At 33.2% G+C, this 26,301-nt stretch overlaps 1 pseudogene; it reads right to left on the bottom strand.

The window, feature by feature from the left end:
• Nucleotides 1-11,825: 11,825 nt before the first annotated feature.
• Nucleotides 11,826-19,655, bottom strand: LOC149566491 (putative pectinesterase 53; annotated as a pseudogene).
• Nucleotides 19,656-26,301: the final 6,646 nt, after the last annotated feature.

Raw genomic sequence — 26,301 nt, 5'->3', positions numbered from 1 at the left:
TCACGAGTTCAAATCCGACCATGAACTCTTTTTTTTTTTCCTATTTCCCCATTTTGCTGACATCATGATGACATCAACTATATTCATCTCTTACCTTGAACTTCAAAATGGCATAACTTCCACGTACGGGCTCCGTTTTTGATGAAACAAACACCGTCAGAAAGCTCTCGACGAGCTCTTTACTTTGAAATCCATTGTTGACCACTTTGGAGATGATTATTTTTTCACTTTTTTTATGACCTTCGTTCTCGATTTGACCAACCTTTGACTGACCATAACTTTTGCATATGGACTCCGTTTTTGTTCGTTCAAGTCGCATTGGGTCCAAAATTTCAAGGAGTTTAATCTGATGCTAATTGTTGGAGTTTTGGAGATACTTCAATTTTGATGAAAGTATCCCCCGGATCATTGTCTTCCTTAGGTTCTTGCACATGACAACCATTGCTTCTGACCAACCATCTCTATAAATAGAAAATTAAGATCTTTTTTCATTCAACCTCCATCGTCCATTTTAGGATTAGGTTAGATTAGGTAGGATTCAATGAATTTACCCATCATTTCATTTTATTCCCTTCTAGAAAATTCTCCTTCAATCATCTTTGAATTTACCTCAAAATGATTCATCTTGAATTCTGTGCCACCAACTCATCAAGCTTATCTTCCACATGGTTCACACAATCCAAGAAATCAAACTTGTCAGCTTAGATTCATTGAATTCATGATCTTTCTCATAATGTTGACACTTGGCATTAACTTTCTTCTGATGCTCAACACACACTATGTTGCTTGACATCCACTATCAAAACACTCGACATGAACTAAAGTTTACTGGTGCTTGGCATCAACTAAACTTTACTCAGCTTACACTTTATCACTCGGCTTACACTGAAATTGACTTTGGTTGGCTCCAACTAATTTTCTGCTCGACTTACAATAACCTTGCTTAGCACCTACTATACAGATTGTTAAGCTTGGCAGACACAATTCATTTAACTTGTTCTTCTGAACTTAATTAGTGTATCCATCCTTTGCAACCTTAAGTAGATTATCAATGCACTATAATATCACTGTCTTAACTGATCCTTGTACTCCTTTTTCATATCGTAACTCAACCTTTCCTCTAGGTGCTATTGTTACCTCATTTGATCAAATCCTCTTCATCAATCAAACAAATGATAGTACTCAAATCATCTAAGTAATTGTCTTACCATCAAGTAGTAGGTTTGACATCAGTGACAATAATGATTGAAACACATTATCATACTTGTATAAATTAGTTTTCAAAAATCTCCCTCTTTGGCATTGATGGCAAACCAAACTTAATTAGTACAACCAACAAAATACCAAAAAGAAAATAATTCTTTGTATTGAAATCTCTCTCTCTATCAACAACTTTCATCTTTTGAATAGGTTACAAAAATTATGTTATGATTGACAGACAATCAATCAACGCATCCTTATGACTCCCTCTGGATCACTTCTTTTATCTCTGTTATCATGCTTCTTAGATAACCTTTGATAGGGGTATCACCCCTAGTTTATCTCTCAGGTACTCATGAACATCCTTAGGTAATGCTTTTGTGAAGCTATCAACTATTTTCTCTTTTGTGTTAACATATTCCATCTTCCCCTCTTTATCTTGAACTAACTCTCTCAAGTAATGATACTTGATTGCAATGTGCTTAGTCTTTGTGTAGATCATACACTAGTACATTTGAGGTCATTTTTCGACCAATAATGGTCAAAATTTTTGACCAAATTCGACCAACCCATTGGTCATAAATTCTCCCATTGAAATTTTGACCAATATTTGGTTGGTCAAAAAATTTCAAAGTTGCTGGCATAATTTCTATTAAGCATTGGTCAAAATTTTGACCAATGCTGGTGGAAATTTTGACCAAGCATTGGTCAAAAAATTGACCAATGCTTGGTGGAAAACTACCAAGCATTGATCAAAATTGAAATTTCTTTAGAGAAATCAATAGTTATGAGATGATCAATGAAGAGGAAATAGTAGAGAGCTTAGAGTGACACAATTTTCAGATGATCATATGAAATGAAATGGGCATGCGATTAGAAAGAAACTAGAAAGACATTGTGTACAGATGAAGGCATGAAATGGATGGTTTTGGAGCACTCAACACAAACACTCAGCATTCAGTATCATCATTGAAGATCAAATGGGTGTGTGGGATTATACGCACAGTGAACAATAAAGGAGGGAATTGAACCCTTCCTGAGGCTCACACTTGTTGAGTCCACTTCAGCAATGGTGCTTCATGCCTTCATCTGTACACAATGTCTTTCTAGTTTCTTTCTAATTGCATGCCCATTTCATTTCAAATGATCATCTGAAAATTGTGTCACTGTAAGCTCTCAACTGTTTCCTCTTGATTGATCATCTCATAACTGCTAATTTCTCTAACATAATTAGTTTTTTCCTAACATGTAACCTACTAATATAGTGATTAATAGTAAATACTATGATTTATGTCAATCCTAGTTTTAGTATTGGCTATGGTATTGTTATTATTCTGAGCCATTTTGTTAAAGACTATATCTCTTGAAATAGTGGCATGTACTAGACAACCTATTCATCATGTATTTGAGAGACAATAGCCTTCACATAAATATAAGTTTCTTCTTATCATCTCTAGAGAAAAATATAAGACAACTTGGGACTTGAAAAAACTGAGTATAAGCTAGAACCATACCCAGTTTTCTCATCATGAACAAAACAGATCAAGTAACCATCGTGCTCCTCCGGATCTAACCCAGAATCCCTAGGTATAAATATTGCCTAAGAACCGAATCTTCCAGGTCCAAAGTCAAAAACTCTTAGCACATTGCCTCCAACTTCAATTTGAAACTTTCCTACCTCAGGTTCTACTTGAAGATCAAACTTTACAAGTCCCTTGACCTTAGCTACTGAATCTAGTGTAATACCATACACATAACACTATTTTCTGCATGCATTTTCAATCATAAAGTAGAATTAGATATTTCCCAATCAACCTTGTATCCAAGGCAATAAGATTGACCAGAAATGGAGACAAAATCAGAGATATATAAGACTCCTAAGAGATATGTCAACTTGTTTTCAGAATGATTTACCAGCCTATGTAGGATAATCATAAAATTGACAATAGTAATATGAACTTATCCACTACTAGTTGTAAAAGAGAAAAATGTAAGTTTATTAAAATATAAGAGAAAAAAGAATAGTCTTGCATTTCTTAAGTGGTTGTATTTCCTCACCATTTCTTTAAATGTGCCAGAAGCATGTTTTTTCTTTAGGACTTCAACAAAGTCATTTGCAAAAAGATAAGGAAGGGTGGGCATGCCTACAATCACAACCAACATCATCATCACCTCTATGTATCATAGCTACATAAGTCATACTGATTTCTTCTAATACATGATCAAAAAAACACTAGAAATATATTTTCCACAAATGATGGAGACTTCAAGTGGCAAAAGTTAGAGATTTCTAGTAAAAAGCTACAACTATAGACAAAAAATGATAAATGAATGAATGAATAAAGATTTTTAATGACATCCATGAGACTAATTAGTCTAATGGACCATGGATCAAAGCCTAAATGATTACACATATTAAGTTGACAAAAGATGTGACATGGAATGGCTTACGACCAATTCCATTCTTTTATGACTAAATGTTGCAAATATCTAAAAATGCATACGGGAGAACACATTAGGGCATTGGGAGGAATATGCATAGTTTTCCCTATCTAAGATGGTTGAAAATGCATCATGCCAATGATCATTGTCACCATGATGGCGAAGGCTTGGTATTGGTGGGCAGGAGAAATTTTGACTTCTATGGCAAACCGGATTGTCCCAGTTGCCTCCATAGATGCTTCTAATGATTCAATGTCTGTAATCTAATATTGCCCAACATAGTTGGCCCTATTTCTTGCAAAATTGAATATTTATGTTAAAATGTTCCAAGACTTTGTGGGTGATTTCTAGAGTTAGTTGTAGTTTGTCAAAAATGTTGTTAAAATCTTAAAGATGAATCACTTCTTTTTTCATCTTATATTGTCCTATAAAGTTTTGATGTCTAGCTGATAGCCATGGCAATATGTATGCAAGACAATTATACTCACAACACTTGCAAAGCATACAAAAGATTCTGATGCCATAAATCGTCTGAACCTGAAATCAGATATAGTCTGTCACCTCCTATAAAGTAATCAATACAATTTACACCCTTTGTATGGACATCAAGGATAAAATTTGGTTCTTATAGTGAACCAAGACTCCAAATCTAGATGATAAATTCAAGTTAGGCAAATTAATTCAAATAAACCAAATGGAGAAGATGCCAAGCAAGAAACACAAGCTTCACACAAAGGCATGTGACAAGACAAGATCCAAGACACACACACAACCTAGAGCTCCCAAATGTTGCAACATATATTAAATGGAAAGCATCTACAAAAGCAACGCTCAAGAAAAAAACCACACAACTGGCAAAATATGCTCAGGATTGACGTAGAGACTTTGAGTAGCATAATAGCTATAAGGAAGTCAGTCTTAACATGAAACTTAGTAAATTAGTTGCAAATTTATCTGGCTAACTATCCAGGAGAATGAGAGAAACTTGCAAATTAACTTCAATTTATAATAGTAGGCTAAGCATCTAAGAGAACTAAAGAGAGACTTGCAATTTGATTTAAGTTATGGTATTTAGCATTATTGGTGACTCTGGCCCAATGGAAAGACATTAGTCTTAGCTAAAATTTCTAAAGTCCTCTACATTCTGCCAGATAATGCAACCCCCATCAAATCCATTTGTTGTTCACTAATTTGACCATGAAATTTTTTTAATTTTATCCCCAATTCTCACACTCTCAATTAAGATTTCTAGATAAAGTAGCTACAAGAGGCACCAAATCTTTGGTAGAACACGTAAAAGTGGCCACTCTATAGAGTACAACATTAAAATAGTTAGTTGTGAAGGCAATGCCTTAGAGTACATAGTGTTTGGGCACAAGATTAAGGAATGGTCCAAAAATCATAAACTTCAAAAGTAAACAAATGGGAAAAATCACAATCCTAACATATCAATGTGTTATTTAATAATGTGCCTGCAATATCTACGGTGGTGACTTCAACAATTGAGAATGCTGAATATCATTAGCAACTTGTCTTCCATACACACCAATGATGTCAATCATGGTGCCATGAAGACTTGGTTTGCCATGAATAGCTACAAGGAGAAACAACAAAAGTGTAGAATGTAGATGAATTTACTTGGCACAATGCATCATATGCTCTAAGATGAAGCAACTACAAGATGTGCAAACAAATAGCTATTACTTTGAAGGTTCTCAGAATATGAAGAGTGTTGTTAAGATTTAGAACCCAAAGTACCACTCAATACTGAAACATTTAAGTTTCCATATTCCTTAGCCATACCCTGTAGTTGGAAACGGTCTTCCTAGATGATGATCTTATGAGTCAAAAAGACTTCATGAGACTTTTCCTCTAAAGATATGCATCAAAGTGGGAATGGTGCCATTGAAACATGTTATGAGGCATTTCATTCATACCATAAATATCTCAAATTATTTGACATCAAAATTCATTCTCACTTCAATGCAGATGTTTGTCGGTGGGCCTATTTTATATGGAAGAAAGCTTAATTGACAATCTAATATCATTATCAAAAGCACAGGAAAGTTGATCAAATTCTCTGGAGGTTAGAAATTTTTCCTTCAGGTTTGCTTACATTCTAGTTGAACTAATTGATCCTTAGTGGCATCTACTAAGATAAACCTATTACTCAAGCATTGATATGTAGCTGATAGATGGTGGATTTGTCATGGGAACATGAAACCATGGTTGATATTAGCAATGAACTAGTACAAACCAATGTAGGAGAAGTATGTAACTTATTCACATCTAGCTATGGTAGTAGTAGTTAATTAGAATTCAATTTAAATCATCACACATTTTCCAGTGCAAGTAGAAGCAATGATGCACCATAGTCTTATGGGGAGTAAATCTCATATTCCGAATGAGACCAAAAATTCTTACATAATGCACTATGTATGCTTTCCAAAACTATATAAGATAGCAAATACTTCTCAGTCATGGAAGACAAATAAATCCTATGCCACTCTTTTAGCTTTCATTCATATCTAGGAATTTGTTTCCAATTGTACCTAATAATACTTGTTGTCATTGAACATCTAATTTCAACATGCAAATAAATAAAAGCATAATATGCTAATCAAGAATTATAGCTTTACTTAAGGAATTTTTATAGGGGAAAAATGTCTGAGGTAAGAGAAATGGTAGCTCCCAATAGAGAAAAAATTGAAGCTTTTGTTTTTGGAGAAGCAATGCACAAATTGCAAAATAAAGAAAAGATGTGACTTAATGAATAGTGGGCCAACTTAGATTATGACAAGATGGCTAGTCTAGATATAACATTGGATGATTATCAAGGGGATCTTGGTCATGGTGATTTGATATTGGAGAGTTGAGGAGGCTCAATCTACTCTTTTTAACTTATTTTTTAGGTGGTTTCCAAAGTCAAACTCAAATTACTGTGTTTAATCTCAGTGGGATTTGTTTGCAGAGATTATCCCTTCTAAATTGGAAATTTGAAGAGGCTTATTTTTTTTACTTAAGTGGAAAAGTGAAATTCCTTAGGCTTTGACAAATCTTTCAAATTTTATTTGGTGAATGACTAGATAGGCATCTCAAGGAAACAAAGGATGTGTATGAAAAAATAGGCATTGATCCTTATTATTACATTCTCATAGTGTATGTTTTTTATTGGATTTAAGCTAGATAACATTTTAAAATAACAATAGTAGTTACAAAGAAATGTTTTATTAGAAACTGCAAAGAGCTACAAGTTAAAGGTTTCTCTGTAAAATGTCTAGAAGAAATCCATTAAAATCAATTATAATGGCTGTAAGAGAAACAACAACTATGCTGATAGAATGGAAACAACACTCAGTTAAACACAACAGAGAGTTACTTTAAAGCAAAGGAGGGCACATGCAGGCTTGCAACACCAAAAGTGAATGAAAATGATAAGCCAACACATTGCAACATTTGTGAAAAATATAACAATTTCTGTTTTGGACCATTATTCTATTCAGACTCTCAAAGTATGACTATTTTCACTGGATTTTTTAATATGTAACAAATATCATTTTAATTAGCAATATATATAGTGTTCAATTAAAAAGACAAAAAAATGGCAACGTTAAACCTTATGTGTTGGTAAGGTTTGTGCCTCATATAATTCTAAAGCATGAAAGGCATGGCAGGTCTCAATACCAATGACAATAACCATAGTATTGCAGGAACTAGAAGAAACAACCAAACCTACTAAAGTTGCTAAAGAAAGTCACCCAACAAGCTAAGAAATCCAGATAATATGCTTAGCTTCCAAGTAACTAGAAAGGTGAAATTCGCTAGAGTTTGGCAAGTTTTCTATATCTATCTTGCCTAGCTATAAACTCCAATTATGTAGCAAAATTGTAGAGCCTAGGGCTTGCAAATAAGCAACAAAATCTAACCATACTAGAGCACCTCTATATCACCTCTTTTGCCAATCTTAAAAATCTTGAGATGTATGCTTATGGGTAAGCAAAACCACTTCCTCCCTCCATAGCTAGTTTGTCTAGACTTGCTAGAGTTAAGATGGAACTCCAAGTGACACATCTCTTCTATTTATGATGTTTATGGTGACAAAAAAAGAGACTAAATAGAATTTTACAGTTATAATAAGAGATCGTATAAAGACTAGTAGAATAGAAGATAAACTAAAGAACATAATAGAAGATTTCACCCCACAATTATTTTTGTCTCATGCCTATTTAAACATTGTATGCTCTCAAATAGTATGATGATGGCTCTCTAAAAAAAGGCCATTGATTCATACATTGATAGATTTCATTCAACTATCTTGACAAACAATGCTATTGCATGCAATCCTTCTTAGATCTTAATAAATTATACTTAGCTCAAGTAAGAAGAGAGATGGATTCCAGTTAAAATAGATTTGAGCACTTGTCAAAGAGGCTTGCCTAAATCCCCATTCTTATAGATCATAATCAAATCGTAGATATTTTATATAAAAGAAGCCCAAAAAAGAACATACAAAAAGGGCCATAGCATAGATAATCACTATCATCAAATGCAATTGGAATAGTTGGTATAGTAGAAAAGGAGAAACCCCTTACCAATGTAGAAGATGCAAAGTGGCATAAGGGAGAGATAAGTTTAAAAAATTTAAAGCACTTTCGTAGATGAATAAGTGAAGTTCAAGACAACGAGGCTAATTTGGATTATGTACAACACAAAGAAAACCAAAATGTAACAACAATTTTTAATAGAGAAATGAACTATATAAACTTATAAAGCTCATAATAATAATAGGCCATAAACAAGAGCTAAATTCTCAGTAGAAAAAGTTTGGACACATGAAGCATAACTGATTGATCAAAATCAAATCACTGCCAAGCCTTTTAACCACTCCTTAATAGCAAATCCATATACTGTAGTTAAATTTGAAAAAATGAAAATGTTTGCATCTTCAGCTAGGACTATAAATTAGATTAACCCACAAATGAGATTTAGATGATGCAAAAACATGAAAAACCTACAAAAGCGCTATAACCAACCAACACTTCAAAGAAAGCATATAAACATTTTACTTCAAACATTGTGCTAATACTCTCTCAATAGTTAATCTAGCCAGTGTTCCTTGAAAATATCTCAAATATTATTACCAACAAGACCAGATCTATAGAATTCCTCTAACAGAAAAACCTTGCACTAAAGAAAAGTGTGTTGTATACACATTTCTATGTTGCCACTCGTGATTATGATAATAAAAAATGACTGTAGTTGATGGATGTACTAGATTTTGATATTATATGTTGATATTTCTAAGTCATGCTATTGTTAAAACTTAATCTGCTTTAGACAATAACTAAAGGACATTCTAAGCTGTGTATGTTACTCTTAAGATAGACATCGTTGTTTAGGGTCTTGCTAGTCCTCATGGCAGTCATGACACTGTTTGGTAGATAATAATTGTTACAGTTTTGTCCATGATTGTGTTTGGTCCAGGATACCTAGCCTTCCCTAATAGCTTTTAAGCTTATAGGCTTATAATGTTTATTGATACTCCTATAATATAACCTTCTCTATATGTTTTCATGAACTAAAAATAATGCTAAGACATTTTAACCACATACACAAAAAGATGCTTAGTGACCATTGACGAAAGAGACCTCTGTTAATGGCAAATAATCGAATAGGCATAGAACAATAAACAAGATTACTTAAATGATGCATCCCTTAAGATGGACTAATTCCATTTTTGCATAGTGTAAAACTTTACATAACAAGTCTGGTATAAAAAGTGCACAAAATTCTAAGTGGTGATGAACTAACTTGTAGGAGAGTTCTTCTTGACCATATCATGACATCAAGGCTAAATGTATTAAGGCAACACTAACAAAGAACTAAGAGTCACAACCTTCTATATAAATCCTACCATTCACACAAAATCAGGCTAACAAATCTTGGACAACACTTTACAATTGTCAGTGGTCACCAACTAAGGCTGGGCTCACAAAAACAAATATCCTTGATTGCATTAGACACATTATTCTGATTGCAAATTAAATTTAATGGCCATCAATTAAAAATGTTTCAACCATGTTACATGGTAATTAAGAAATATCACAAAGGAATGATTAATGTTTGTCAAATTTATCAGTACACTAATTAGTAAATCTCTGAATCTCTTTTTTTGGCACTATCATTTGTATGACATTAACCCTAATACAAGCATACTAAGTTGTATGAGTAATGTGTGTCCACTACAAAGAAAACGGGGCATTAATCCTTGGTATGAAATAAAGTAATAACCGTGAGAAATTATGACATTCCAAAAATAAAGATCAAAATATACATCATATATCCAGAATAATTGGTATCAGAAAAATCCTAAATCTCTTTGTTCATAAATTATTGAGCATAATACAGTAACACTAAGAAAATATCCACTATAGAGCAAGCACAAATATTCCTTTCTGGGGTAAAAGAATTGACAATAGGAAAGAATGGCATTCCACCAATGTGAATCATGTATCCAAGATAGTATAATTTAGGAATTATGGAATTGTTTACCAATCATGAGGACCATATTTCTTCACCTTGTACCTTAGAATCATTCAATCATTAGAAATAATGAGTGAAATTTGGGTAAACAACCCTATAGAAAAGGATATAGTGCTTTTAGATGAAATTAAATACTTCTACATCTCCATTTTGGCCTTAGTCTGATTGTGTGTCTGTATTTAGTGTATATGCTTGCAAAATGGAAGCATAGATAAGTCATGTGAACTATTTAACAAGATGCCTGAATGTAATGTGGTCATCAAAACCCATGGTTGTTGGATATGCACAAAATAGATATATTAAGAGAATATATTTGTTTAAGTTGCAACTGCCCTGGTAGACATGCATGCAAAATGTGGAATCATAGGTAAGGCATTTGAACTATTTTATTGACTGCCTCCATGAAATGTCGTCTAATGGCAAGCCAATATTGTAGGATATGCATATTGATTTGTTGAATAGATCTGCACACATACACACACACACACACACACACACACACACACACACACACACACACACACACACACATGTATGCACATATGCGTATGTATATTTATATAAGAGAAAATGAGTTAAATAAATGTGTTTTCCCAACATCTCTTGTCTGTGCCAAAATGGAACCTTTGAAATGGGTTATAGACATCTCTCAAAGCATAAATGATAGAGAACTATTGTTGGATGTTGTTGCCATTAGCTTGGTAGACATGCATGCAAAATGTGGAATCATAGTCTACCTCTACATAGTATAGCATGGTATAGTTAGTACTGTTACTACTACTACCACTACTACTGATTGACCTAGCCTCTTGCTGCTCCTGTTAGCAACTAAAGTATTGTATGTAAGCCACTTTTACTACACAGTGTATACAAGACCCTTCCTTTTCCTTTTCCCTTTCTTACTTCTCCATTGAAAAAGATCACTATAGAAACATAGATCACAAGGGCACAACAAAAGACAAAATATATATCCACTTTTGAATCATAAATGAATGAATGAAGGGAAAAACTAGGTGGTGGCATAAGTTATAACACAATCAATCAAAATTTAATGACTTTTAATGCCCGTTCCATTCCCCCATCTCAACAAAAGCTTCCATTGTGTAGCCCCCTGGTTTCTCTTTATCATTGATTTGTGTGTATGCAAAAAGGAGAGATAGAAGAGCTTGCGATCAAAACATCACATCAAATCCATGTACAACAATGAATTGCACTATTCAGTGCTTGGTCATTCATGACTTTATATTCTTACCCAACTTGGAAAAATCCTAGCTATTTCTCATCAAATCCCACCTAGCTTTATACATTAAAACCTCACAAACCAGGAAAACAAAAACCATAATCAGTGTCAGCATATATACTAAATGAATATATGAATGCCATGGGAATGTTGTATGGTTGGGGCAAGGGGTTGCAATTGTGTTGCAACTTAGTGCTGACAGGAAGTCAATACCAAAAAGATTGGTGCCACAAATTGTGCTGCTCAAATGTGACAAGGGTTATAGTGTTCTTAGGGTGTAATTGATGGTGTTTTTGCACAGATTTTTTACTATTTCAAGCAATTTCATTTTCAAATAAAATCAAGTTTCAAACAATTTCATTTTCAAATCACATAAACTTCAAGCAGTTTACATTCTTACCTAGGTAGTGTAGATCATATGCGGGCTTGCAGTGTTGATATTGCTGGCAGAGATTATGAAATTTAGCTTCGCATAAACTGGAAGAATGCTGGTAGAGATTGTTGAATTTAGCTTCGCATAAACTGGATGAATGTTGGTAGAGATTGTGGAATTAAGCTTCACATCTACCAATTGCATTTGCTTGAATATAATTATAAACACAAAAATTCTATATATATGTGGGCATACATATACGTATATATTTATGTGTGTATGCATGCACATATTTATACATAGATGCAACACACATGCCCATATAAATCTACATACGTACATGTGATTGTAGTGCATGCATGTATCCACATATATATCCCAATTTCTGCATATCCTACAATTATGGAATGCTATAAAACCACATTTCTTTGAGGCATTCCATTAAAAATGGTATACATCCATGTATAGACAACTATATACATACATATAGATATTATATATGTACATACATAAAAAAAATGCATATATACACATGCACATACATGCCATGTCTTCCACAACTTGCATACATGTCCACCAGGCTAGTGGCAGCTACAACATGCAACAAAATCTTTATTATTTATGCTTTGAGGGACATCCATACTCAAACTAAAGCTCAAATTTTGGTACAAATAACGAGGATGCTACCAAATGTTGTGAAATATTTAGACCTCCCAACTCATTTTCTCCAATATAAATCTAACTTGGTTGCATGGGTACGCATACCCAAGTACTAGGTACATGTACCTCAAGTACCAAGTACTCATTGGAGAGCATCATAGCTATATAAGGACCTCAATTAAGATTTCTAATTTTGTTTCAGTTTCTTGTTTTCACATCAACCTATTGTTTATCAAGCTTAATTCAATACATAATCAGTTTGAAACTTTGATACAATACTGATTAACAAAAAACTCTACCACTCATAGAACTTGTAGAGTGCAAGTACCCAAGTATCCATACACAAGTACTAGGTACAAGTACCCCAAGTACCAAGTACTCAGAGGAGAGTATCATCTTTTATCATTAGCTAGAAGAGCACAAATTGTTCAAAAGGTGCTCTCCTCACAATCAATATATTTTTCTTTTGCTTGGCTCTTTAACAGTTGTCAGATTGAAAAGCTTGACAGAATATTGATGGACTTTGCTGATATTATTCTTGGTAATTTTAAAATCAAGGTTTTTGGATCCAATATTTTTGCCTACATTTGGAAAGCCTAGACATAGGTAAGGGATGCTAGGAAGTAGTTATGTATGGCGATGGCTACTTTTTATCGTCAGACTCAAACTAGATGCCCAGATAGCATATGGGATTCCCTATGTGGAAGCATGGAATCTAGTGTTCCTTAAAATTAATGTTTGAATTTTGATAATTATTTTGATCTCCACCCCCACGTGAACTTTCAATTTGATTTATCTAACACAAATATCATGTATTAAGGTTATATAATATATATATATAAAAGCATACTTTATCCATGTTTCCATGCTTATATTTTAAGTTTCCCTATATATTATAAAGTTTCCCTACTTTTAATACAGTTGTCCCCACTAAAATCCCTTGCTGTTCTCTGCTCCAGGATTAAAATCCATCCCAAAAATCCATTTTCCTATTCCCCCATCTCCCCTTCGTGGAACCCCGTGGTGAGATAGGTTTGGAACCAAAGCATATTCCTTTGTTCTCAATCTAGGTTGTGGAAATAAATTTGTTAAGATGGTTAAATAATATCTAATTCTTAGCATCTCTGAATATGGTTGTGTTTTTCTATAAAGTTATTTTCAATTTAATTATGTCAGTTTCCAACAACACACAATGAGGGAATTATAGGGTGACTTCTAAGACAATTTTATGTTGAAAAAGTGGAGTGCTACTTTGGACTGGAACCTTTAATAACACTTGCTATTTTGGTAATGATGTTAGCTTATGTGCATCACTAGGATTTGAGACCTCCTTTGTGCTATAAATTGAGGCATATGGCCATTAGAAGACTGCCCTTTTTTTGATATGTTTGTCAGGCTTATTGCTTAGCTGTTGATTTGTGCTAAATCTATTCAGTCTTTTTGGCTAGTTGTTTTTTCGGACTTAAATAGCAATAGAGAGTAAACATTGGGTCAATTTTAGAGAACTACTCATCGGCTACTACATATTGCTGTAGGTTATTTGCAAGCGGTTGCATGCTATTGTTGATTAATGTAGCCCATCATGTTTTGTCAATAAGAATCCAACAGTTTCAGTGTGGTGAGTTATTTATAAACTTTTTTTTTGTAGAACTGGCCAATGATTGCATTCATCAAAGAATTTACACAATATTATCAATTTATGGAATTAAAATTCAAATATAAAGGGAAAGACATGCTAAAGGCATTTTTGATTAATCAGTATGAGTGGTCACTCTTAGGGGATGGAAAGGAATCTCCACAAGGGACAAATTGCATGGGTAGCCAACTGCTCTCTAGTAAAAGACATGCCTATTGGGTAAGCTTCATTTTTCATGATAACATTTATATAATTTTGGATAGCCATAATGTGCTATTTAGTAATTTGTCTCCAGGATTACTGTTGGATAGGGTATTTCAATGCATCATAGAGTTGGAAATAGGTTCTAAGCTTGTCATGAACATCCTTTACTAACATCCACAGATGTACAAAGAAGAAAAAGAAAACATTACAAAGGAATTGATGGAGATGACATCAGGCCAAGTTCTAGCTCTTTTGAATCATATGTGGTGCTTGTAAAGAGAAAAGATGGTATGTGATATGTGCATAGACCATAGAACCTTGAGCAAAAGAATCATCAAGAATAGGTATCTATCTAACATCAAGAATAGGCATCTATCTCTCATGATGGATGGCTTATTGATGAGTTGCATGGAGCAATTATTGATGAGTTGCATGGAGCAATCTATTTTTTAAATATTGATCTCAAGTTAGGATATCATTAAATCCATGTGTGCAACGAGGATGTGCACAAGAAAACATTCAGATTCTGTTTTGGGTACTACGAGTTTTGGTCATGCCTTATGGCTGATAAATACTCTAACGACTTTCTTGTCATGTACCCATTGCCAATCAATAATCAAGATATTTTTTTTTAATGATATATTGATTTACACATAACATAGCTATACCATCTAAAGCATTTGAATATAGCTCTTGGAATAGTAGAGCAATAGGATATTTTTAAAGAAGTGGGCTAGTGCTAGGTTGGGGTTATAAATTTTCTCTACTTGTGCCTTGTTATTAGTGCTCAAAGTTTTTAGGTGGATCAATAAAAAATCCAAAGCATTTTGGATTGGCCTCTTACTAATTGAATTGACATGGTTAAGGGGATGCTTTGTCCTTTATAGTTAATGTAGGAGGTTTGTTAGGTTTTGACTCTCAACCAAAAACTCCCATAACTAATATGATTAGAAAGTGAAAATTCTCATGGAAGTGACATTTCCCAAGAGGTCTTCAAGAAGCTCATGGAGGTAATGAATTCGTGCTCTATATCACGATTACCATCCAAATTTCTCACAACCATTTGTTGTATAGTGTGATGCATTATAAGAGATAACTGATATGATTCTAGAAAATTGAAAGACTTAAAAAAGGGTTTCTCCATGTATGACAAAGAGGTGCTCATTATCATGCATAATGAGAAAGAAGAAGAGACAAAAACTAGTGCTTCCCTAATAAAAAAGTGTTTATAGAGAAAGAAGAAGAGAACATACCCAAGATCTGGTGTTGCTCTTGAAAATGGTGATGTTAACTTCAAAGGCTGTCTCCAAAGAAGAGGTGACTCTAATGACATGGTTTAAGATACTAAAAGATTTTATCGACAGGCACCATATATAGATGGTGGTTTGAAAGACCCAAAAGCAAAACAAATGCATTCCAAATAGATGATCTTGGTGGCCATAAACTACAGGGTGGTTGATTCTTACCTCCTTTATCCTCTCCTATATCTATTGAAATCCAATAGAATAATAACAAAACCCAATAATTAGAAAGCTTGATATAATCTCTAGCCGGAAACAATATAGGAAGATTGCTCAAACCCCCCACACCATGCAACTCAAATCAACATGATCATACCACATGGGCATAAATAAACCAGCTCTAGATAAAACAACTCCTCTTCTTAACTGATAACTCTTTGTGTGTGATATCTTCTTACGCACTGCCAATGAACATGACATTGTAAGAAGACTCTGAACAAAGATAATATTTCATGAATATCACCATGTGTTTCTACACATTTTTCCAATTGATGATGTAATAATGCCTACAATACTTCACCATATAACACCAATCTTGCCTTTCATGCCATAAAATCTCAAGATTTTCAATCTATGTGCATTATCCCTCAAAAAGGTTTCTCTTTGATTGTATGAAATTTGATAATCTATAGTTTCAGCTAGAGCTACTATTGTTTTTTTCTTGTACTTTTGACATACCCATAAGCACAAATAGGACAGTACAAAGAGAGCTACTGGACTGTTGCATGTAATTTGCCAAAAAGCATAAACTTACTGAATCCACTTCATTTATGAGTTTCCACATATCAATATTATCTTTTGTATCAAAATTTATATGGACCATAACTATTTAATTACTTTAAAATCTGGATGTTGTTTGTAAAAAAAGGATTTAATATAATACATAATTGTGCACTAATTCCATGTTTCCCATAAATTCTATCCTGCACGTAATAACAATTTTTAAAGATAGTAATAAGAAGGTCCTAAAGCTACTTGTGAGGGTTTAACAGACACTATATAGAGAGATTGACAAAAAAGATTGTATTAAGAGGGATTGGACTTAAAAATAGAAAAAGAAGCATTTATATCTCTAAGTTATCAGAGGATTGAACAAAGCCCATATAATTTTGGAGCTTCTGAGACGGAGTTCTAAACATATAAAAGATAGTATCCCCACTTCCATTAGCAGATCTACGCACAAATATATTTCATGCCAAACAAAGTAGATTTTGAGCTTCCTCTATGACAGAGGTAGATCATAGAATCACAGTTTCCAATACTTCGGTGGGTTTGAATGAGCTTGATCTCTACACCAAACTCAAAAATCTAGAAATGTTGTGATGAAAGAATCCAAATTGCTTTGCATGCAGATTAACTTTTCTTGAAAGTTGTGGAATGCCCTTTCAACAAATCCATTTTTCCTATATCATGCAAATCTGCTATACACATTCCCTACAAGCTGAGTTAAGACCAGTTTTCCACATTTTGCACTTCAGTAAACTATGGATGCAAATAGGATTGAAAACAAGGTAAGTGGCAATAGGATGAATAGGAACTGCAACATGATAAGCAAAAAGTAAATAAAAAGTTTGGTTGGACGAGAAAGGTCTGGATGTAAAAGGAAACTAATCAAGTGGTCCTCAATCAAACTAGTCACACTGAAAGAACTTGCAAATAAGATATTATTAACCATAATTCAACAATTCCTTTTGAGCAATTATTTTTCATCATTGAGCCATTTTATTTTTAAAAGTGGGTATGTCCAGGTCAAGATATTGACATATCAAGATGGAATATTCCCTTTTCATTTAACAAGCACTTATAATAGACTAGGAATGTTAGCCAATCCATCTCAGCATATGGGTATTAAGGGTCGAGATATGTGTAGCGGTAGCCATGAACATTGTTTTTTCTTTGTATTTTTTCTGCATTTGATACTTTTCTTATAGATGAACATGTCTATCACAAACATCCAACATGCCTGTCCTTAGACTTCATGGCAAAAACCCTACAAACAACAGACAAAAAAATAAGGCCATGAACAATCTAGACATCTCTAATAGCTTGTGGATATCCCAAAGATGCATAAGTGCATGACTTGTGAAAACCAAAAAGATAAGACTAACTTGTCTAACAAGTGAATAACCAAAATGATTTTATGTCTATGTTATGTTTGATAATGATAATGATATTTGGATTCAAGAACGAGGTACCTCATATAAGACTGACCTATCTGGTTTTGAATATATACATTCTCTCTATAAGACACAATGACCATATGATAAAATGACAAATTATATTTGAAAATTTGATAAGACAATTTGATTATTGGTCTAGGCTCTTCAATAAGACCTATCTATTAATATAATTTCAGATGTTCCACTTAATCTAATTAATTAAAGAGTATGATGTTTAACTTCTCCAATAATATACATTTATTGGTATAAACTCTCCAATAAGACCTATTTATTAATATAATTTCAGATAGTCCATAAAGAGTATGATGTTCACATAAACCATAATAGTTTCTGAATAGGACTTAGTGTGTTGTTCATATAAATCATAATAGTTAGTACTATTTTAGGTTTACTACCTAATCTATTTATGATGTTCATAAGAAATCACTAAATTTTTTAAATAAGATTCATCATTACTATGACGTCAAATGAATCACTTAAAACAAATAAAATGTTAGAGTGTACCTCATGAAACTTTAGAATCTACTATTTCAAATGGTCAATATGAAAAATTGTTTTAAGAATCTTTCTCACAAATTACAAAAAGGTTATGTACCTTATAGAGTGAAAGGCCATTCCCAAAGATAAAATCCACAGAGCCTTCGATATAACGGTCTTTGAAATAGTGGCGTCCAGTGTGATCATAAATGGTGTCTTGAGCTCCAAGGAAGCTACACCCAAATAAAGTTGTTGTGTCCCCTATTATTCTTAGAGCTACTGCTTGCCTCCCTATTGCCCTTGTTGGAGGAATAGGTTCTATATTCTATGTTTTCAAAAAAATATTCAACATCAACAAATGTTCTTTCATAGAATTTGAACTTTATTAATAAGAACAACACTACAATTTAGCCATTAAACCATACTAATATCAAATTGAACACCCACAAATATATTCAAATACCTATTAAAATTATCACTTATGAATCAATTATACATTGTGATATTTCTCAAAATCATCCAAGATTCCAAGCACAAAAATTAGATACAAGCCAATTCTGAATAGAAAGCATTTGAAGTAAGAAATCACAAATCTCACCTTAAAAGTAATGTTCATGGCAATGAAATAAGGAGAATTAATTGCTACAGTGGCACTATTGTACATGCCCAATGGCCTTCCATCTGGCCCTAAAGTTCCTGCCATGTCTCCCCATTGTATGACTGTGGAGTCTGCCCCTGCTCCTTCAAGAGTTACAAATTCTTTTGTCATTAGTATGTTCACCTTCTCCCTGTCAAACACCAAAATAAATACCAAAACCAAATATTTTTAGCTAACCCACAAGGTTGATCCAATCCAAAATTTTAAACTACAATCTTAACAGATCAAGAGATAAAATTGTGCCATTTTATCCTTTTTGAAGTAAGCCAACTCTTTAATCTTCAAACTCAGCTAACTTTTCAATCTTCAAATTATATTTCATCATCTTATTAATATATCACTGAGCATAAGCATTGATGAAAATAAACTCACACAATTATTTTCAAAACATCATTAATTTACACATACTTACTTATATACTCCTGCATTTATTTTGATAACAACTCTAACAATATTGAAGAAAGGTAGAGAATCAATGGCTTCCTAAATAGAAGTGAAGTCCCTTACTCCATCTGTAGGATCCACCACAATGTAAGAGGAAGGAAGAATCTTGTTCTTTGCTAGTTGATACAATGAATGGCTCAGAGTACCCATCCATCTTATCCATTTGGTGTACTCATTCTCTATATTCAATGCACTTGTATGGACATACTTTTCTTTGTGCACTCTTGCATTGCCTTCCACTACAAATGTGAATAACACACCAAGAACAACAACAATTATAATTTGTTGTTTCAACATTTTTTAGTCTTGAAACCCAATTGAATTGAATTGAATTTTTTGGGGGGAGTCACAAGAAGAGCATCGATATATAAGACAAGAAGAGGAATACAACTTCTAAAATTTTTCCCATAATCATTTTCAAATGGTTGTGGAAAGCATAATTTCAGCTTTTACAAAGTGCGTAGGACTCTACTACATCTTTCTATTCTTGTTTATGCAATATAAAAAACCTCTACAAAACCATTTAGTGGATTCCATTAAATGTTGTTATTCTTGAGAGAAATGTTAACCTAATGTTGTTATTCTTGAGAGAAATGTAAACCTAGTGTTGTTATTCTTGAGAGAAAGCATTCTAAGAAAAGAGAAATTGTCGAGACAAGGAGAAATCAGGCCTTGCAATGACATACCGGTGAGACTCAAAGAAACCATACGTTGATGATGAGAAGAGAAGACAATAACCATCCAATTGTAGTGCAATTGATGAGTAGCCCATTGAATAGATAATTTAGAGAGCTCGCAGAAAAGGCACGCTTGAAAGACATAAGGATTAAATACCCGCCCGCTGCAGTCATGTGCACAAAAGAAAAATGAGCACTGTCGCATGCCCTTTTTATTATTACATCATATGTTTGGAAGGTCAAAATTTTGACCTTCAATTTAACCATGGTCAAAATTTTGACGATATCAGGCCAATTTCTTTAAAAAAAATTTAACAACCCAAATAAGCCTTTGGTAAAAAATGGGGGCCTAATGTACTATTGATAGGGTTCTTTGATATATTTATAGCACTTGTATTATCACAATAAAGTATCACATGTTTAGTGATTTCCTCCTTCATACCTTTGAGTAGTTGTTTGATCCATACAATGTTTGTACAATTTACTATAGCAACAACATATTAAGCTTCAACAGTAGATTAAGAGATGTAGTTTTGTTTCTTACTAGTCCATGTAACCAACCTTTTGCCTAATAAAAATGCTCCTCCACTAGTGCTCTTTCTATCATCAATATTTTCAACCCAATCAACATCAATGTAGGCTCTCAATTCAAATTTCTTATTTTTCTTGTAGTATAGACCATAGTCTTTTGTTCCTTTCAGATATCTCATTATTCTCTTAACATCCATCAAACGATTCTCCCTAGGATTAGTAGAGAATCTTGCAACTATCCTAATAGATAATACAATATCAAGTCTGCTATGTACTATATATTATAATTTTCCAATCATAGACTTGCGCAATGTTTGATTCACCTCAACTGAATCATCATTCTTAGAAAATTTATGTCCTATCACCATTCATGTGCTTACTAGCTTTGAATCTTCCAATCCAAAAGTTTTCAATATCTCCTTCACATATTTTAACTGAGTGATGTATATACCATATTTCATCTGATGTACTTGCAAACACACAAAGAACTTGATCTCTCCAAACAAAGACATCTCAAATTATTTCTTCATTTCATTTCCAAAAGCCTTACATAAAGTATCTTGACCTCCAAATATGATATCATCAACAAAAATTTCAGATAATAAAATACCTTTTCCTTTCTCTATCTTCAAGTACAAATTGTTGTTATCATCAGTCCTCTCAAATCCAATCTTCACAAGATAATTATGAAGCCTTTCATACCATGCTCTTGGTGCTTGCTTCAATCCATATAAAGCTTTGTGTAGTATAAATACCATGTTTTTTTTGTCAGCATCAACAAATCCTTCTAGCTGTTCTATAGAAACATCTTCCTCCAATATATCATTCAGAAATGCAGACTTAACATCCATTTTATAAACTTTGAAACCTTTGTATGTAGAGTAAGCAAATAGAGTTCTTACTCCTTCCAATCTTGCAATAGGAGTGAATGTTTCTCCATAGTCTATCCCTTCTTGTGCATACCCTTTACAAAATAATCTTACCTTGTTCCTTATGACTTCACCATTTTCATCTAACTTGTTTTTGTACACCCACTTGGTGCCAATCACATTTTCATCTTCTAGTCTAGGAACTAGAGTCCATGTCTTATTTTTCTCAATTTGTTCAATCTCATCTTTCATGGCTTTACTCCAATCCACATCTTCTAAGAGATCTTTCACTTTTTTAGGTTCTTGCATGCTCAAAAAACATGTATCATTTCTCAACTTGTTCCTTATCATTGGTCTAGATCTTTATGTCCAATGATTTATGCAACAGGGTGATGTCTCTTGACATACTTAGACAATCTTGGTTCTGCTCTATTTTCCTCATTTGGTCTCTCAACTTGTGAATCACTATTTACATCTCTATCAAGTAGTTCAACATCTCTTTCATGTACACTAATCTTAAAATTAGAATATGCCTCAACTTCATTCTGTAACTCGGCACCTGAATGTAGCTTGGTTCCTGAATGCAACTTGACATTCATAGAATGTGACTCGACAGTCACTGAAACTTGTTGTTGGTTTGCAACTTGATTTACAACATCTTCTTCAACAGAAATACCTTCATAAAATTATACAAATGATTTTTATTATTCTGGTTCCTTCATAGGTTCAACCTCATGTACTTCTATATATTCATAAAATTTCACATTTTCACTTTCCACAACTTTGTTAGTGTTAGTATTTAAACACTTATAATATTTACTTCTTGTGGAATAACCAAGGAATGTACCTTCTTCACTTTTTGCATCTAATTTACCATTCCTAAAATCTTTGAGAATATAACACTTAATTTCAAATACCTTAAAAATATTTTACATTAGGTGAGTATCCATACCATAGTTCAAAAGGTGTTGAATGAATACCTTTCTTGACTTGTACATAGTTCAAGGTATAGACAACTGTACTTACAATTTCTCTCCAATATTTCAAAGCAACATTTTTCTCCATCATGAGTGTCCTAAAAAAGTCCATTATAGATCTGTTCCTCCTTTCAACAATTCCATTTTGTGGAGGGGTGCTAGGAGAAGATGTTTGTCTTTTAATTCCTCTATCATTACAAAACATCTCAAACTCATTTGATGTAAATTCTCCTCCTTTGTCAGATCTCAAACATGTCATACTTTTACTTGTTTCCTTCTCAACTCTTGCTAAGTACCACTTAAACATTTGGAAAGCATCATATTTTTGTTTCAGAAACATAATAGTCATCATTCTAGAATAGTCATCAACAAATAACATAATATACTTATCTCCTTTGTAGCTTTCCACATCAATTGGTTCACACAAGTCAGTATAAACAATATCTAATATTCCTTTAGAGGTACGAGTCTTAATCTTAAAACTTGACTTTGTCATTTTGCCTAACTGACATTGTTTGCAAATTATATTGTTAGGCTTCTTCAATTTAGGCAAACCTCTATCTCTTCTCATGTTACTAATACTAACCAAGTTATCAAAATTAACATGAGATAACCTCTTGTGCCATAGCCACACATCATCAAATTCTACAATTAAACAAGTAGCATCCTCTATATCAAGGTAGAATAGATTACCTCTAGTTTGATCACCCTTTCTAATTAGTTTCCCACTAGTATCTTATATCTTAGCAATCTTTTTCTAATACTCAACCTTACAACCTGAATTACTCAGTTGTGACATATTCAACAAATTATAGTTAAGTCCTTCAACATGATAAGCATTGTGATATAAAATATTTTATGTGAGTTTGATAGAACCTTTTCCTTTTATTAGATAGGGTGCATCATTACCAAACCTTACACTATTTCCATCATAATAATTCAAGGTAATGAACATACTTTTATCTCCAGTCATGTGATGTGAACATCCACTGTCAATGATCCATCTGTCATTCTTGTTTACACAAGAAACTAGTGCAATTGCCTCATCCTCATTAGATTCATCCTTCATTTCAACATACACCGCTTCATTATCATGATCATGAGATCCATCTTTTGTTTCTTCTTTTGTAATGTAGCAAGACTTCTTGCCTTTGTCTTTGTAATCTTTGTTGTCTTCATCTCTTCTACTTTTACACTTGTTTCCACCTCTATAATTCTTCTTCTCTGGACATCTAGCAACAATATGACCAACCTCATTGCAATTGAAACACATGATAGGTGACTTACCTTTGAACTTGCCTTTACCTCTTTGAAATCTCCTTGCTAGAAGTGCTTTAAGTTGTTCTACATCCACCTCATATGTATCACTATCATTGGTCAAATTTGACTCTATCATTGTGTCCAACCTCTATGTAATTGGTTTATACTAATTTATGTGGTCCTATAAGAGTGCATAGCTATTATGGTGACAAGTACTTTATCCTATTTGTTGATGATTTCTCCAGAATGATGACTATGATGTTTCTTAAAGAAAAATCTGATGCTTTTCAAATGTTTAAGTGGTATTTGGCCAGAGTTTAAAAGGAAATAGGTAAAAGTCTAAAATGCTTGAGATCTGATAGAGGAGATGAATTTATATAATAGGAGTTCAATACATTCTACAATGACAAAGGGATCAAAAGACAAATATCTGCACTAAGGAATCCACCACAAACATGATAACTGAAAGAAGAAGCAAATCAATCATGGACTGTGCAAGAATACTAATGATGGAAAAGAATGTTTCAAAACATTATTGGAGAGAAGTAAGTATTTTTGTTTATACACTTAATTGAGTTCAAGTAAAAAAAGCGTACAAATAAAACCTCTTTTGAAGTGTGGTATGGCTATGCACCTAATGTCAAATATTTTAAAGTATTTGGAAGAAAGTGTTATATATTGAAATATTTAAGGAAGGGAAAAGTGTTGGAATTCTTTAGGATAACTAAGAGGGGCATGAATCAGTTATCCAAGGTCTAGATGTACAAATAAAAATTTTCACAGCTTAGTGATCCCATATCCATAAAACATATTCATGCATGCATCCATTAGATCATACAATCACTTAAACTTGTAGATTATTGTTCTAGGTCAAAACAACTTTGCAGAAATGTAAACATGAAACACAATAGATTCAATAACACATTTGACACTAGGATTTTACGTAGAAACCCAATTTGGGAAAAACCACCAATAACATGCTACTTATTCTCACTCTTTTGAAGTGATGCCTTGTGAAATGCCAACCCTGTTAAAGGTTACAATACACACTTATAAATGTGACCCAATTAGAGGATTTCAATCACCTTGTTAGGAGTGAGCCTTGTTATAGGAATTTAGATCATTCACTTGGAATGTGACTTGGTTAAAGGATTTACAAATTATTGCTAGGTCAACCTTAATCCAAAGGATTTACCTGAGACTAGTACAATGATTAGAAAGTAACAGTAAGGCTTGATCTGATAACAAATTATGACTCACTTGTAGATTACAAATCTTTGTTTCAGTCCTTTAGTCTACTTGGCTTTCACACACTTGAGCTCTGATAGCTTCTTCATCCTTTAATCATTAATACTCTTAAGACTTCTTGCCTTGCTTTCCAATAACAGTCTCTTCTATTTGGTCTTTGAATGAAGCAATACCTTAGACCTCTTGTCTAACTTAGTTCTTGAACATTGACTAACCTTTCTTCTGACCAGCCATCTCTATAAATAGAAAATTAAGATTTTTTTTCGTTCATCCTCTATCGTCCATTTTAGGGTTAGGTAGGATTAGGTAAGATTCAATGAGTCTACCCATCTTTTCATTTGAGTCCCTTTTAGAAACTTCCCCTTCAATCCTCTTTGAATTTTCCTCAAAATGGTTTACGATGAATTCTGTGCCACCAACTCATCATAATTATCTTCCACACACTTCAAAAAATTCAAGAAAACAAAATAGTCAGCTCAGATTTGTTAAATATACAATTTAACGTAAATACTAGCACTCGACATCAATATATTATCACTCAGCTTCCAAACTATTCTTCCACTCATCTTCAACTAGATCAATTGGCAAACACTAAATTTTACTAGTGCTTGGCATCAACTAAACTTTACTCGGCTTACACTGTATCACTCAAGATACACTAAACTTTGAATTTTCTTAGCTCCAAATAATTTTCTACTCAGCTTGCACTAACTTTTCTCGACACCTATTGTCTACTTGGTCAAGCTTGGAAAACTCAATTCTTCTTACTTGTTCTTATAGACTTAGTCAGTGTATCCAACGTTTACAACCTTAAGTAGATAATCAATGCACTATAACACCATTGTCTTAACTGATCTTTGTACTCCTTTTTCATATCATAACTCAACCTTTCCTCTAGGTGTTTTTTAATCTCATTTGATCAAAACCTCCTCATCAATCAAATAAATGATAGTATTCAAATCAACTAAGAAGTTGTCTTACCAACAAGTAGTAGGTTTGACATAAGTAACAAAATAATGATTGAAACAGATTCTCATACTTATATCAATCTATTTTCAAAAAAAAATTGATGCAAAGAGTGATGAAGGTATATTCTTAGGATATTCGACTAAAAGAAAGACATACAAGCATTTGAAATCTAACACTAACAAAACTGTGGAAAGTGCAAATGTTAGAGTTGATGAATTTGTAGAAAAGAATGAAAAAGAATGCAAGAAGGAACTTGAAGATTAAAAAACTTTTGTATACATCTATAAAATATAACTAAGTACTTTACCAAAACTAGAGAAGGAGACTATTGAGTTTCAACAGAGAGGCACTATCGAGTTATAGTAGAGAATCTCTACTGAGCCTTGGTAGGCTACATATGTGATACACTAGG

Source organism: Cupressus sempervirens, chromosome 3 (genome assembly GCF_028749045.1).
Source record: "Cupressus sempervirens isolate cs-2001-9-10 chromosome 3, ASM2874904v1, whole genome shotgun sequence".
NCBI lineage: Eukaryota > Viridiplantae > Streptophyta > Pinopsida > Cupressales > Cupressaceae > Cupressus > Cupressus sempervirens.
Note: the sequence above shows the minus strand (reverse complement) of the source record. Positions and strands in the feature narration are given on the sequence as shown.